Source organism: Acipenser ruthenus, chromosome 2 (genome assembly GCF_902713425.1).
Source record: "Acipenser ruthenus chromosome 2, fAciRut3.2 maternal haplotype, whole genome shotgun sequence".
In the NCBI taxonomy this organism is placed as follows: Eukaryota; Metazoa; Chordata; class Actinopteri; order Acipenseriformes; family Acipenseridae; genus Acipenser; species Acipenser ruthenus.
This window is the reverse complement of record NC_081190.1, coordinates 39912905-39928297: the sequence shown is the minus strand read 5'-3', so window position 1 is coordinate 39928297 and position 15393 is coordinate 39912905. Positions and strand designations below refer to the sequence as shown.

Below are 15393 nucleotides of genomic sequence, written 5' to 3'. Positions count from 1 at the left end.
CACAGTGTTCAAAACCAACACAAAGAAAGATTTCACATCCTTATTTATTTATTTCACATTAGTGTATCAATAAATAATTAAAAAAATAACATCTTAGGTTTTTATTAAACTAGGTAATCAGTTCCCTTTTCTCTTTTGCAGTTGTAGTTTTTGTTTTGTACTTTGAAAACATGAAAGAAAAAAAACAGATTCAAATTGTGATTCAAATAGATTGTAAACCTGACTCACACTTTATTTGCAATCGCTCTGCAATATCCATGTTTTCTCTACTTTAAATTTCTCTATTCATGGTTTGAATCGTCTCAGCTGATGGCTGAAAGGTATAACACACCTTCTTGGCCCCGTCGTAATCAAAACTTCACATTATTATTTATTTCTTAGCAGACGCCCTTATCCAGGACGACTTACAGTTATTACAGAGTATCACATTGCAAAATATCACATTACACACTATCACCTTACAGATAAGAGCAGTTATAAAGTACAGTAAAATCAGTAGAAAATAAGATCAAAATTAAGAATACAGTAAATAATTACCTTTAAGAGCGAATTAGACTAAGAGCAGTTAAACTTATAAAAAAGAAATTTGCTTATAAGAGTTAACATTAAGAGCACGTAGTAAGTACGATAAATGGATAACAACAATTTCAAATAAGAGCGATTACAAAAAGCGTGGATACGGATACATTTAAGAGTAAAATCAACATACAGAAAATAGTTATAATTAAGAGCAGTAGTAGAATACGGCAAAATATGGTGCACTGGTACAATTGGGTGCCATCTAGTCCAGTATAGTCTGGTACAAATCTTTTTTTTTAGTCTAGAAATGTATTTTACAGGTACAATATTTTTGACTGTTATTTTATTCCATACGCGGTCAAATAAACAGAAACAGTTTGTACTGAAACATAATGGGTGAATTGCAACGAACATTCAGTGGTAGTACGCATCAAGCATAGTCGCTGCTTAGAGAGGGCTTGACCTCGGGTCCGTTCACCATGACAAACGAAGAGCTGGTCAGACTGACGCAGCGCTCTCGTTCTATTCACCTAGTATCTCAATGCTCGAACTGGGCAGAGGGAATTTAATCTCCTATCTGACTCCTCTGCAAAGGGAGGGGGATGGAAAGCCTCTAGATCCACTGATTGATTCAAGTGAAACGCTGTAATCACCTTAGGGAGGAAAGCAGGGTTTGTGTGCAACAATACCATCATATGTCCCAAACGTGCATACAGGAACTGTGCATGGACAGTAGAGAGTGACACGGGAATGAAACTTCAGTCCTGTCCCATCCTGTCCTGTCAAAAATGTTCCTGTCCCATCCCATCCCATGAAAGAGTAATCATTTCCAATCCTGTCCCATCCTGCCCTGTTCAAATTTTTCCAGTCCCGTCCCATCCCATCCCGTAACTTTTTTTTTTTTTATTCCTGTCCCATCCTGTCCTGTCAAAAAAATCCTGTCCCATTCCATCCCGTGATATACAGAGATCAACTATTATTTGGAGATACAGATATTTTTGTATTCATGTATAAAATTAGGTTTTATAGGGTTTTGCATTAAACACAGGGTGTTGCCAAGAGGATTTGACCTCCTCCAGGAAGTCCGGGAACGCTGGAAAGGGCTGGGGGGTCGAAGTCTGCGCTGGTCTGAAAACAGACCTGCGCTGCTCGGAACTAGCCTTCCAGGGTACCTGGAGGAAGTAGGCGGCCCTTTCCATCAGTGCCCTGGGGGCCGTTACCTGAGTCAGGTCTAGGTCTTGAGTCTCCATTCGCAATAAGCCGCTAGGGAGAGCACATCCTGTTCCTCCTCGCTCATGACCATGTCCTGTTGCTCAACCACTGTAGCAACCACTGGCGAAGCCGAGGTATGCTCTGTGGCAGGCGCTGGTAGAGTTGGAGCAGGCTGCAGGGTTCTCGTCCGAGTCTTTTTTGTAGGGTGCTCTCCTTGGACCCGGTGCAAAAGGAGCAGGACGACCTGTCTGCCAAGACAGCAGAGGCGTGCTCAATGCCCAGGCACCTCGCACACAGAGTGTGTTTGTCCTGCGGAGGCAATTTCCGCCTGCAGGACGCGCACGGGTGGAAATTAGACATTTCAGTCGAGGTATGTAGCTCTGGAACGTCGACGGAGCTGAAGCACCGAGACGTCGAGGTTGTCTAACACTGAGACACCGAAAAAAAACAGGGGATTGAGTGTGCTGGTGAAACGTTAGGGTTAGGGTTAGTCCTCTATGCACCAAGGGTGTCAAAGCACTGAGGTACCGAGGCTATGGAGCAAGAGGCCCGAGGGTACTGGGGTGCAAGACTACAAAGACATTGAAGCGTCAAAGTGCTGAGGCGTACAGTCCTCGAGGTGCCCAGGGTGTCGAAGCACAGAGGCTCCGAGGCAATGGAGAGCAGGGGTCTGAGGCCGCCAAGGGCGCAATGCGTGGAACTCAAAAAACCTCTAGGCGCCGAAGCACCGAGGGGTGGAGTGCTCAAGGCACCGAGGGCGTCGAAGCGCTGAGGTACCGAGGCTCTGGGACAGTGTGCCACTGAAGGCCCCACTGCACAAGCTTGAAAGGCCTCGAGGCGTCGAAGCGCCGAGGCGTGTAGCTCTCGAGGCGCCGAGGATGCTGAAGCACTAAGGCGCCAAGGCTATCAAGGCTCTGAGGCACCGAGGACCCGAGGGTACTGCGGACATCAAGGCCGAGACTGCGTGTCTGTGTCTGGGCTGCTTGCAGTCACACGACCAGGAACTTGCAACGGTGTGGAGCGTAGCCTGCAGACAGTTGCAGTGCAGTCACACAACCAGTGCAGTGTGAAGCTTGCAGTGGAGTGGAGCACCCAAGATGGCATCCGGACCGCGTGGAGCCCTCAACCGGTGCAGCGCGTAGCTTGCAGCGGGGTAGTGCAGTCAAGAACCTGGAGAAAGGAGAGAGACAGAATAAAAAGAAAACACACCTGTCCCCCCCCCCCTTTTTTTTTTACACACTAACACACCTTATGGTGTGAATGGTGATGCGCACGGTCTGCTCAACAGTAAGGCCAAGGCCTAATGGAGGAAGCACACGTTATTTATACATGAAACACAGTTTTGTAGTGTTAAGCTCAGCCTTCAGCTTCCAAGTTTCTGATTCCGGGGAAATGGCAAGCCGACTTCCAGCAAAAAAATTGCCTACACCGCGTAGCAATCGTAGTCTGCTTTACTAACCTTGCAGCTTGCTGCATGTGTTTTCTATAATTTTCCTCTGCTTTTAGCAGCTATTAAAAGAAAAGAAAACGTGATCCTCCAGCAAGACCAGCTCCGCTCTATGCTGCTGTTGACTCGAGGACTTTGGGCGACCTTGGCACACCCACTCGCTGTGCGCGGGCGGCCTAGTGCCCCTACAGGTTGTTAATTACTATTGTTTTTTTCATTAATGCATATAGTAAAATAAATAAATAATTAAGTAATCCTCACACTCCAGCTTACAGTTGAGTGTCTGTGTGTGCTATTGCCTTGCAGTTTAAATAAAAAAAAAAACAACACCACCTGCGTGCTTCCTCCATTAGGCTCGATATGTCTGGCCCTATTGTAAAAAAAAAAGTGTGTTTTTTCCTTGTCTTTTTTTCTCCTTTCTCCAGGTCTGTAGGCTGTGCCACCCTGCTACAAGCTACGTGCTGCACTGGCCGTGTGTTACACGCAATCCAGCCACCATCTGAGGTGCTCCACTCCACTGCAAGCTGCACTGGTTGTGTGACTGCACTGCACCTGTCTGCAGGCTAAGCTCCTGGTTGTTTAACTGCAAGCAGACACAGACACACAGCTCAACAGCGTTCCCACTAAACTTTTTAGTACTGAGAAACTTGCCGTTTTGACTGAGAAAAGGTAAATTATCAGTGAGCAACCTTTGGCCACGCATTAACCCTTTTAATATATTTTTGTTGCATTATTACAATTTTGAAACAATATTCCAACACAAGTATCTCAACAATTTTACAATTTACTTTAAATTTATTTATTCTGTCTCTGCCTCAGATTTTGAATCATCCTCTGATCCTATGCAGCCCTGTCAGTTGTTATCATAGATATAGATTGCATTCTTAACTGGTGCTGCATAAAATTGCTTTATACTACTGCATAAAACACTGGCATCTGCACTGCCTTCAACTGTAACCATCTTTACGGCTACTAATTGTTCCATGCTTGGGAATACTAAATTCCGTTTTTCAAAAATGGCCAATTCCATTTGTTCTCACTTTTTATCAACGTATTAATAATTAAATATGGCATTTGAACACAAATGTTGGTAGTTAAAATAAGTACATTTAATACATATTACCACAATTCTTTTTTTTTCAATCAGACTCTTGTTGCTGTAATAGTAAGTAAAGCACCTGAAGACACTTCAAACCTATCATGTTTACTTGGCTCATTGCTGGCATTAAAATAAGCAGGAAAACCTAAGAATTATATTACAACAGTTCAGCAAACCAAATGTCCAGCACAGTGAGAATCATATTTACAGTCTTCCACTAACACTGTAGTTCAGTCTGCAAATAAAGGTGTTTTGAAAAGACCTGTTTAACTTACTGCTGGCATTACAATAACAATAAAAAATAGTAAACAGTTTAGTAACAGTCCAGCAATGTCATGTGAGAGTAATCATATCTACAATACTCCACAAATTAAGTTTAGTGTTTTACTGGCATTATAATAATAACCAGGATAAAATATGAAACACTGATAAAGGCGTGTTGACTGACTCGTTGCTCTAAAACAGTTTCACTGCTGTGTATTACCCAATTGTAATTTAAATAGCGCCCCTTTTAATGTAAATGCATAATTAATCCTCTCAATTATTGTTATTTGCAAGATTTTAAAAGAGGTGTGTCTCCAGACAGAATGTCTTTATGAAACCAAAGGTGTGTAGTGTAGTGACTACATCATTTACACAGTAAAGTGATCAATTTCCTTTAAGGATTGTATAGCTAGAAAAATAGTTTTGAGCTAATTTCAATTTTTTTCAATTCAATTAAGAAACAGCCAAGGTTTAAAATTGCTAATTATAGCTTCATTAAAGGCAGGTAGCAGTACCTTAGGTCTTAGTTTTTCAGCATAGAATGCAGGGCTTTGCCATTGTTGCCATCTTATTTGATTTCTTATTCTCTACATGTTTACGACTGGCATTATGATATTTAATAGTATTTACTTGTACACGATCACACGAATTACAGCAAAACTTTAAGAATACTACTGCACCATCCTCAATATAGATAATCAGATTTCTTTTAGCTCTGTCTTACTGAAACATTGTTTTTTTTTCTTCGTTCTTCGTTGGTGCAGCCGCCATCTTGAGTTTCAGCAGAGACATGGAGTGAAGTCACATGAATAAACTCTAAAAAAAAAAAAAAAAAAAATGGACATGGTATGTTTTCTTCAATTACTATCCACTTAAATGTGTATTTACAACTAATGTGCTAATTACATTTTTACCGGTTTCAAAACACTTGAGATGAGTTCTGAAATGGTCGTTTTTTAAAAGGGAAATAAAACAAAAACCATCAAAGTGTGAGTATTGTGGTTTTTATTTATGTTTACCGGAGTATTTATACTTCGAAATAATACAGGAAGATTGTGCTTCAGTGATTTTAGTATTGAATTATACAATGAGTTAAAAACTGTAAAGTTCATGAGCAGCACTCTCTATAGAGCCAGACGCTTGCTTCGCCCACCCTGTACCAGCAGATTTGCTGACCCCCGACCGAGCTCTGCACTAACGTGACGTGCATTTTTACAGAGAGAAATCAGACAATCAGCTGCAAGATGGACACAAATATGCTTATGTTAATGCTTTTTAAGAATGGTCTCAAACGTTTACCTCGAGAGGCTAGAGTCTCGATTGAGGTTGATTTGATAATAACTTATGAAAGTTAGTAAACTGAGTGGGAAGGTTGTTGCCAGTTACTGCGAAAAATGCACGCATTTTAGCCTTAGAGGGAACGCTACAGTTCAGTACCTTGGTGCTTTGCCCTTGGTACTTGGTGCGCAGTGCTTCGGCGCCAGTGTCTAGGCCTCGACTCCCGCAGTACCTTCAGTTCCTCGGTGCCTCAGAGCCTCGGTGCTTCGGCGCCCTCGGTGCACTAAAGCCTCAATGCCTCGGTGCCCTCGGTATTCAAGTGCTCCCCGAGCTTCGTGCCTCGGTGCTCCATAGCCTCGGTGCTACCATTATTATTATTATTATTATTATTATTATTATGTCTTCTGTCGAAAACCCAAAGCAAATTTAAAAACTTCATCTTGATGCTTCTGAGATGACCTTTATAGGTATTACGTAATTTTGTTATCTACACGGATTTATACATTTCCAGGGGACCGCTTGGCATGCTGACACGGTATAGCCAAAATGTGCTCCCTTGTACTGGAACGGTGGGCTTGTTCTTACATGCAGAGAATTTGGGCTTCATAATGTTTCTGTGTAGGCCAACATGTTGAAGTACTTTACGAGAGTAACTAAATGTTGAAAACTAAAAGTTAATATCTTAAAGTGGTTAAAACATTCATACATTCTTTATTAGTATTCTAGTTTGTTTACATTTGTTAGCCTTGAGTTTGATCGAAGTTCAATGTAAAGGAGCACTGTGCCTTTAAGAAATGAATAATTTGAACAGAGGTACGTGACATCACAGATGACATGTAAATATGTCCATAGACTTAAAAAAAAGTGTACCCTCTGTAGTTGTAGCTTACTACAAAGATAAGAAATAAAAGAAAATATATCTGTAAAGCTTTACCATCACTGAACGAGACACTGCTTCAAGCAAACCTCATATTAAAGAAATAATACATATTGCTTTATTAAACATTTAACTCGAACTGTGGCAAAAAAAAAAAAAAAGTAGGCTAAAGTGTGTGTTTCGTTTAATGGTGCAACAAATACAACATATATTATGATAATAATAGGAATAATACATACACTAATATTTGATACTGTACATTATTCATTTTAATTATTCAGTGTTGTGTGCAAGTGTTGGATATTTGAGGTCAGTGGAGAGTCTTGAGGCATGTACTATTTTGTTTACTGTTGATGTTTAGTGTTATTTTTTTACTATTTGCTTAATACGTGATAGCTTTCGACACGTTCGAAGTTGACTATAAAATCCGGTCCTGCGAAAGTCTTGCGATGTGATTTATAGCTGGAATTGAGTAGATTTGGTCGGGCGATAGCAAACCACTCCTACTTCTCAACCCACTTGTAGTCAACAAGCGATAGCTGCCTTTTGAAGGGCGAGAAAGGGCGAAAAGGGCTTGTTTTGGGTCTGCGAGATTTCACTTGGAATTTTTCTTGTGTTTTGTTACTGCGAATGCTTTTGCATCCTCGCTAAGTGTTAACTTTGATTTGGTCTGGCGCTAAATCAGAAAAATGATTAGTAATTGACGCAGGCAAGTTATATTCGGTGACAAATTGGCAAAACATATCTTCTGCTTTGTGACGGCATTCAAAGGTGTTGAGCTGTTTTAGGAGGAAATTGGACAGTTATTGGGGTGTGCATTTGCTTGTTTTTTAAATTGTCTTTATGTGACCATTAACAGCAACTTTCACACTGTGATTGCTTGCAAGGCAAAAAAAGTACTGTTCACCAAGAGGTGAAGGAGCCACGATTTCTTGGGTAAAGTTCAGCCCATTGTTTTTTGGTAATTATTTTAATCTTATCGCACTTAGAAGCCATCTCAGGTTCTGATTTTCAATATGGTTACAGAATAGCTTCCGGAGGGGCTCCCGAGTGGCGCATCCAGTAAAAGAACTCGCTAGAGTTCTGTATTTTACAGGTACACATTGTTTTTTACACACACAAGTATTTTTGACAGTTAATTCACTCCATACCTGCTGTGTTCTTCATGCTGTAAAACAATTAAAGCACAAACATAAAACTTATTTAACAAACCACTTGGTTGCATACTTGCCAACAGTCCCTATATGGTTGGGATAGTCCCAATTTCCTAGCAAATGTAACATTGTGAGGTTTTTAAAGAAAATCCAATACAATGGTTTTCAGAACATAGCACTTGAGAAATCTGTTATATGTAGCTCATGAAATAACATAGTCTTGCCCACAAATATACTTTTGTACTGTAATTTGAAACTCATCATTTGTGCTTTGACTGCTTTCCCTTGGACATTAGATTTGATAAATTCCATCAGTACACATCGGTATCATTTCAATTCGTCCATTTACTGCTCTTGGGCATTGAACACAACTTGGTCCGCGGAGACAGTTTGTCACCATAATGCACTCATTGCCCTTTCTTATCTCCTTGAATTATAATTTGTGTTTATATTTCTTCTTCCTGGTTACTTTGCAATCCCATTTAAATGATTCATTTAAATACAGGGACATCTTATTTGTGATCTACAGCAGAGTTACAGAATCGAAGTCCACTAAGGGCTGGACAAAAACTAAACATAAGACTGATTGAAACAAACCTTATTGTAATATTTTTGCAGCATACAATACAGTGCCCTTATCCAGGACGACTTAAATTGAAGTGAATACCTACATAAGACAAAGGCATACAACTATTCTACTTTATTACTTCCAATTGCTTTTAAAAAGGACTACCAAGCAGAAAAATAACCATTTTATTTTTATTTTTTTACTGGACGAGGGCTTATCGCACGCGCAGCCATCATAGATGGTCAACTACTGACTGCAGGCCTGCCACAGGGCTCCCTGTGGTCCTAAACCCTACAACGTACAGATGGGGATTGCAGTAACCACATACCGTACATGCCTTTTGCAGAAATTAAAGGTTTGCTGACAAAGGGGTTTAACAGTAGAGTTTTGAGCAGAATACGGTAGAAAATCTGTCCCGGGTGTCCAAAAAACAGGAGAATCCCTGCAAGTAAGGGCGAGTAGGGCTGGAAGGGCACTAAGCAAGAGTGGTGGTACGCCTTCACAGGGATGGGCCGACTCGATAGTAGGACAGAGACAGAAGTCATCCATCTAGGTGAAAGGGCATAGCTGTAAGATTGCTGAACAGCTCTAGTGTGATCAGCTGTGCCTAGCGATTGGATAGAGCGTGGCGCCATGCTGATCACAGGGAGGAGTTTGGCAGTACAAAGGGGATGCAGCTATGTGAGTACAGACCCTTACAATGAAACGTAAGACAGACGGAGCGCTGTTTGTGGTTTTGTTTTTGTATTGGCAGAGCGACACAGAGCGGTAGCCAAGGAGCCAGTACTTTCACCTGGAGCTCCTGCACTTCCCCCCACTGGATTGGATTTATTTTTTTATTATTTGGGAACCTGTTTGTTTTGGGACTGCAACCCACCATTTTAAACCCCTCCTACCATTTGGACTGTTTAAAATATATCTATTGTTTGGACATTCACTACTTCCCACACCACTCACACCGTGACAGTGTCTTAATGGATTATAAGATATTTGCCAATGGCAAGAGAATGAAAATTACTTAGAAACTCCACTAAAGGGGATGGTTACAAGGAAAGGATATCTGACCAAAACATTTCACATGCGCAGACATAGTCAAGTAAGAATACAATTAGCGTTACAGTATAAATGTGCTCTTTACAGAATGGGAGAATATATATATATATATATATATATATATATATATATATAATTGTAAAAGGATTGCACTCACTTGAGTTCATTGCCCCTTTAAAAATACGACCCAGAACACAGAAGTGGATTTTTTCAGCGCTGACGCGCTATTTTTTTAATAAACACAAAACAAAACAATCAAAATAAACACCTAGCTCCTTCCAAGCACTAACTACACACGCAGGAACCTAACTACCACAGGACAGCTAAGCCGTTTCCCTGTCCCAAAACTTAACCACACAGGTTTGCACTATACCTTTTTACCTCATGACTGCCAGGAAGCAGAGCACTCCCTTCTGCCTCCTTCTCCTTAGCAGCCCCGAGCAGACTGCCTGCTCTCCTTTTAAACCCCCGCACCTGAGTCTAATTCCCTAATAGCACAGGTGCGGATGATAATTAATAATAAAACAATTAAACAATTAAACAAACAATTAACCAAAAGGTGCATTCTCACATGTTTTTTCTTTTGCAGGGAGGTTTTAACCCCCTCCCTGCCGTCTCTCACAACCCGCTATATTACAATATATATATATATATATATATATATATATATATATATATATATATATATATATATATATATATATATATATTAATGTTTCTTCTCCATCTTAAAACCTTCAAAGGTTTTACAATGTTAAAATTAATAGTAAGAATTTTGCACTTGAGCAGTATGTTAACTGAGACTTTTGAATTAAGCACACATGAAAAAAAGAAAGACCACACTTTTTTGAAAGCACCACAAAAATATCAGCAAGTGTTCTATTATTGTACTGTACTTCTTGTTTTAGGGGGTTTCTCTTCTTTCTAATCTTGAATCACACTGCTCTCTGCTGGATAAAGTTTTTACAGCAGCCTCTGGATTGGATATGAGAGAAGGGAGCAGAATTCTGTTAGAGGAACACGCCTTAAGCATGGAAATTATTCCTAGTGGAAACTAGGTCTAATTCTCTGTTTCAGTTTGAGGGGAACTCCACTTGTCTTGTCACACACATAATAAACTTGCAATAATGTATTAGGCACATTAATAAGGACATATTACTCAATGGCTGTTTTTCCACCCAGCTTTGAAAGCCGATACTCTCTCCACTGTCATGATTTATGTGACGTAGTAAAACATTGTACAAATTTAAAGGCTGGGTAAATCACCTTCTCACGCTTAAAAGCCGTACAATTGACCAAAAACTAAGGCTTTTTTGCATGGAAACATGTCCGGAAGCTGTAACTTATGGTTTCAAAACTTCAGCTTACAGTTTGTGACACAACTTTCTATTATAGTAAAAGCTGTACCAAGCAATCCTTTATTATCTGAGATCTGCTGGAAGTAGCCATGACATGAGCACGAAGGGTTTAGAGACCTCTATTTGGTATTTTTTTTTATTTATTTATGTGACACCCTTTATTCAACCTTTCAAATTGTTTGCCATTTGAAATTATAGGGCTTTATAGTTTGGTTATTTTATAAGATAGGTTATAAAAAATACTGACGCTACTAAAAATAGATAAATAAATGCAGCCATTTGCAACACATAAATAAATAAATAAATAACAAAGCCCTTTGCAAAGCACAGATTTTTTTTTCATCCTTTTACACTTTTGTTATCTTCGTGTTTGGTGATCGGATAGCCGATTGCTTTAAGTTAGACTTTTCTGTCCCTTAGCTACACGGTGCAATACACTGTACACTAGCCTTAAGTAGCATCTATCTTGGTTACCTACCAAGGACAAAACAATTCACATTTGTACCTCCAAATGTATTAAATTAGTATAGCTGTAAATTTGTTACGAGTGGCTTTTTTTTTTTTATTTAGTCGTTGCCAATTATTTTTATAATTTTCTCCCAATTTGGAACGGCCAATTATTTTTAGGCTCAGCTCACCGCTACCACCTCTGCACGGACTCGGGAGCAGCAAAGACGAGCACACGCTGTCCTCTGAAGCGTGTGCTGTCAGCGGACTGCTTTTTTACACACTGCAGACTCACCATGCAGCCACCCAAGAGCTACAGCGTTGGAGGACAAGGCAAGCCCGCAGGCGCCCGGCCAAACTACAGGGGTCGCTGGTGCACGGTGAGCTGAGGACACCCTGGCAGACCTAAACCCTCCCCCTCGGGGTGACGCTTGGCCAATTGTGCGCCGCCCCCCTGGGAGCTCCCTTCCATGATCGGCGATGTCCAGGCTAAAGGGCACATCCTGCACTTCACGCGGAGCGCCTTTACCGAATGCGCCACTCTGGAGTGGCTTTATTAATAATAAAGTGGCTTTATTATTGCTGACAGCACCAGGCTTGACCGTCCACCTACTGTTGAAGTAAAATCTCTTAAACCTTGAGGAAGGTTTGTTTTAAAAGAACAAAAACATGAAAAAGAAAAAAAAAAACTTGGTTCCATGAATTTGTTCAAAAAGACAAATACAGGGCTTAACATCAACGCAAACCAAATGGAAAAAGTAAAAGCCTGTAGGTTTACGGTTTTGTGTTGTTCATCTTGCCTACGGTGTGCATAGGTTCATTTTAAATTAACCTAATTACATTTTTTTGAAACAGTAAAAACAGAAATCAGAAAAAAATAAAATAAAATGGGAATCAGAACAAAATAACACGAATTCCATAGGGCCCTAGTCTTAGTACTGTACATTATTTCAGTAAAGTGAATAGCCTGTGTGATGAAGGCACCTCACAGCTCCATTCACGCCACAGTAAAACACTGTAACACATTGGAAAAGAAAAACATGTAGCTACTATTTATTTATTTATAAAAAGAAAGGCAAATAAAACGTCTGTTACAGAATGCTTACCCCTTTTTATTTGTCCATATTTTATTGTGTGTGTTCAACAGGACATCTGCAATTACAGAACAGCTTTTAATTATTCAAGCGAGTCTAGCTGTGGGAGTCTACAGGTAACCAGTGTCTGAGGCAAGATAGGTAATTGGTCCTGCTCCTACTAATTTTTTAATTAACTATTTAGGTATCATTATTAGTTGGTGTTTCAATTTAGGGAGGAGTGTGTGTATGTGATTTTAAACCAGGTAGTGTGGTTATTTGAATAATAGGGTGATTTGCAATTTGTAACTGAACTGAGAAGCCGTGAAAGAGAGTGACGCTGGGAAATGAAGTCTTTATTTTTTCACGTGAATGCGCAAGCGCCGTTGTGAAAGGGAGGGACACTGAGAACTAGTATTGTATCAGACAATGGCTTTGATTTTTTTTTTATATAAATTTAGTCGTTGCCAATTATTTTTATTATTTTCACCCCAATTTGGAAATGGCCAATTATTTTTAGGCTCAGCTCACTGCTACCACCCCTGCGCTGACTCGGTAGGACGAAGCGTGTGCCGTCATCCGACCGCTTTTTTTCACACTGTGGACTCACCATGCAGCCACGCAAGAGCTACAGCGTCGGAGGACAATGCAGCTCTTGGGCAGTTTACAGGCAAGCCCGCAGGCGCCCGGCCAGACTACAGGGGTCACTGGTGCGCGGTGAGCTGAGGACACCCTGGCCGACCTAACCTTCCCTCCCCCGGGCGGTGCTCGGCCAATTGAACGCCGCCCCCTGGAACCTCCTGTCATCGGTCGGCAAAGGAATAGCCTGGATTCGAACTCGTGACGTCCAGACTATAGAGCGCATCCTGCACTCCACGTGGAGCACCTTTTCTGGATGCGTCACTCGGGAGCCCAACGGCTTTGATTTTTAATGAAAAAAAAATAAAGGTTTTTGGTTCTGGACATGTTTTGTTTTCTGTCAACAATATATAAGTAAATGAAACTAAAAATGTAATCTTGTCACTGTGTTTTAAGTTTAATTTAAATAGAGTTGTTTTTTAATGTTTTTTCAATGTTGGATACACACACTTTTTATGGAGCTTCTGGAGAAATGGTACATTGTAAAATCGATTATGAATGTTTTTTTATGCTATTAAAATAGATTACATTTTAGTGCTAACTTACAGTCCTCCTTTATGCTTTTATGTTTACCATTGTTTGTCTTTAAGTGGGTCTATATGGTACACGCTTTGAATAACAAATCGAGGTTGAAATATTGGAAGTAAAATATAAAAATATGAAATGAGTGAAACATTAAATGTATGGCCGTTTAAACGGTTAAATGACCGGATTAGCAATGGGTTTAAATGTGTAGTCAATTAAACGTAGATTTACATCCCTAATATATATATATATATGATGTCCGCCTGTCCGGGTCCAACCCTGAGATATTAGCCAGGGCTGGGGTTAGCTATTGCATGCCCAGGGTTTGTGGACAATGGCAGGGGGCGGGATTATTAAAGGGGCGGGCACATGTAGGGCGCGGGGGAGTAGTAGTTGGAGCAGAGACGAGAGCGGAGCCAAAAAAAGATTAGAGTGAACAGAGTAATAGGGTAATGGTAAATTTACATAATTAGTTCATTTTATCATTTTGGCATGGACCACGGCTGACAGTGTTAATAAACCAGAAAACTGCCTGTGTGTGAGCCTGCTTTTATTTTCACGCAACGCTACACTGGTGTCAGAAGCAGGAACATGGAGTGTATGCCTCAGAAGGTGAAGCAGGAGCGGACAGAGATGGCAGTTTCACCCCCGCTGAGAGGGGACGAGTTCCGGGAGAGGCTGGAGGAGCTAGTCGCTGAGCTGAGGGTCGTGAGTTGGCTGGAAATGGGCGCCACGAGGATCGGACGTTTTCGTCCGGCAGGGGACTCTGGCAGATCCAGGTCATACCATTCATGCTCTGCAATGCTCCTGCCACCTTTGAGCGGTTCATGGAGAAAGTCCTGGCCGATGTCCCACTCCACAAGTGTCTGGTCTACCTGGATGACCTGGTGCATGGAACCTCCCTCCAGTCTACCCTGGACGCCCTCAGGAGAGTGCTGGAATGCGTACTTGTTGCAGCTGGGCTAAAGCTCCACCCCGAGAAGTGCCGGTTTATGCAGCTAGAGGAGGTCACTTTTCTGGGCCAGAGAGTTGGAGGAGAGGGGATCAAAACAGAACCTCCTAAGGTGACAGCAGTGAGGGAGTGGCCCACGCCCACCGACCAGAGACAGCTGCAAGGGTTTCTGGCCCTTGCCTCCTATTACCAGAGCTTAATACGGGGGTTCACCAGCATCGCCTCTCAGCTACACCAGCTCCTATGGAAGAGGGAATCCTTCGCCTGGACTAAGGAGTGACAGGCTTCCTTTGATGCCCTCCAGGAGGCCCTGTACACCTACACCAGCAGTGAGGGGATTTGCACTGTCCTGTCCCAGCGGAGCGGTGCTACTGTATGATTAGGCGGGAGCAACTGGCGGTGGTCATGATGGTTAGTCACTTCCGCCACTAACCTCTGCGGGCTCCTCTTCACCGTGAGGGTGGACCATGCGGCCCCTCCAGTGGCTCCTGACCTTTAGAGAACTGAGGGACAGGTCGGCGCTGGATCGAGCAGCTCCAGCCCTTCAACTTCACCATCCAGCACTGGGCTGGAGCTCGCCATGCCAACCCGGACACCCTGTCCCGCCGGCCCTGCAGTATGCACAAGAGAGGGAGTTGAGGGGCCAGGGAGAGGACTGGAGCAGTTTACTGTCAGCGGGCCCATGGAGAGGGTTGGCTCAATATCCTGGAGCCATTCCCGTGGTCAGACAGGGGGATCAGGTTCATTCTAGTGGCCATGGAGTATTTGACAAAGTGGCCTGAAGCATGCCTCTGCCCGATGAAGAAGCTGAGATGGTGGTCCACGGCCTGCTGGAGGGGTTGTTTCAGCTCGGTTTGCAATTCGCCCCAAACTCGCAGCCACTGGCTTGGGCCTTGCCGAGTCCTGGAGTGGATCAACAAGGTGATCG

General features: G+C 42.0%; 1 protein-coding gene across 6 annotated transcripts in view; it reads left to right on the top strand.

Moving 5' to 3' along the window:
* The window catches only part of LOC117409499 (FYN-binding protein 1-like), a 105462-nt gene that overhangs the window by 32694 nt on the left and 57375 nt on the right, over positions 1-15393 (top strand). The window contains exons 1-2 of one of the 6 annotated variants that reach the window (XM_058995840.1): positions 3287-3369; positions 3604-3847. The exons of 4 other annotated variants lie outside the window; for them this stretch is intronic. The gene's annotated coding sequence lies outside the window, so the exon portion shown is untranslated. Of the gene's footprint in view, positions 1-3286; positions 3370-3603; positions 3848-15393 lie in introns of those variants that run through there. One more of the 6 variants, XM_058995836.1, reaches the window with a different exon arrangement.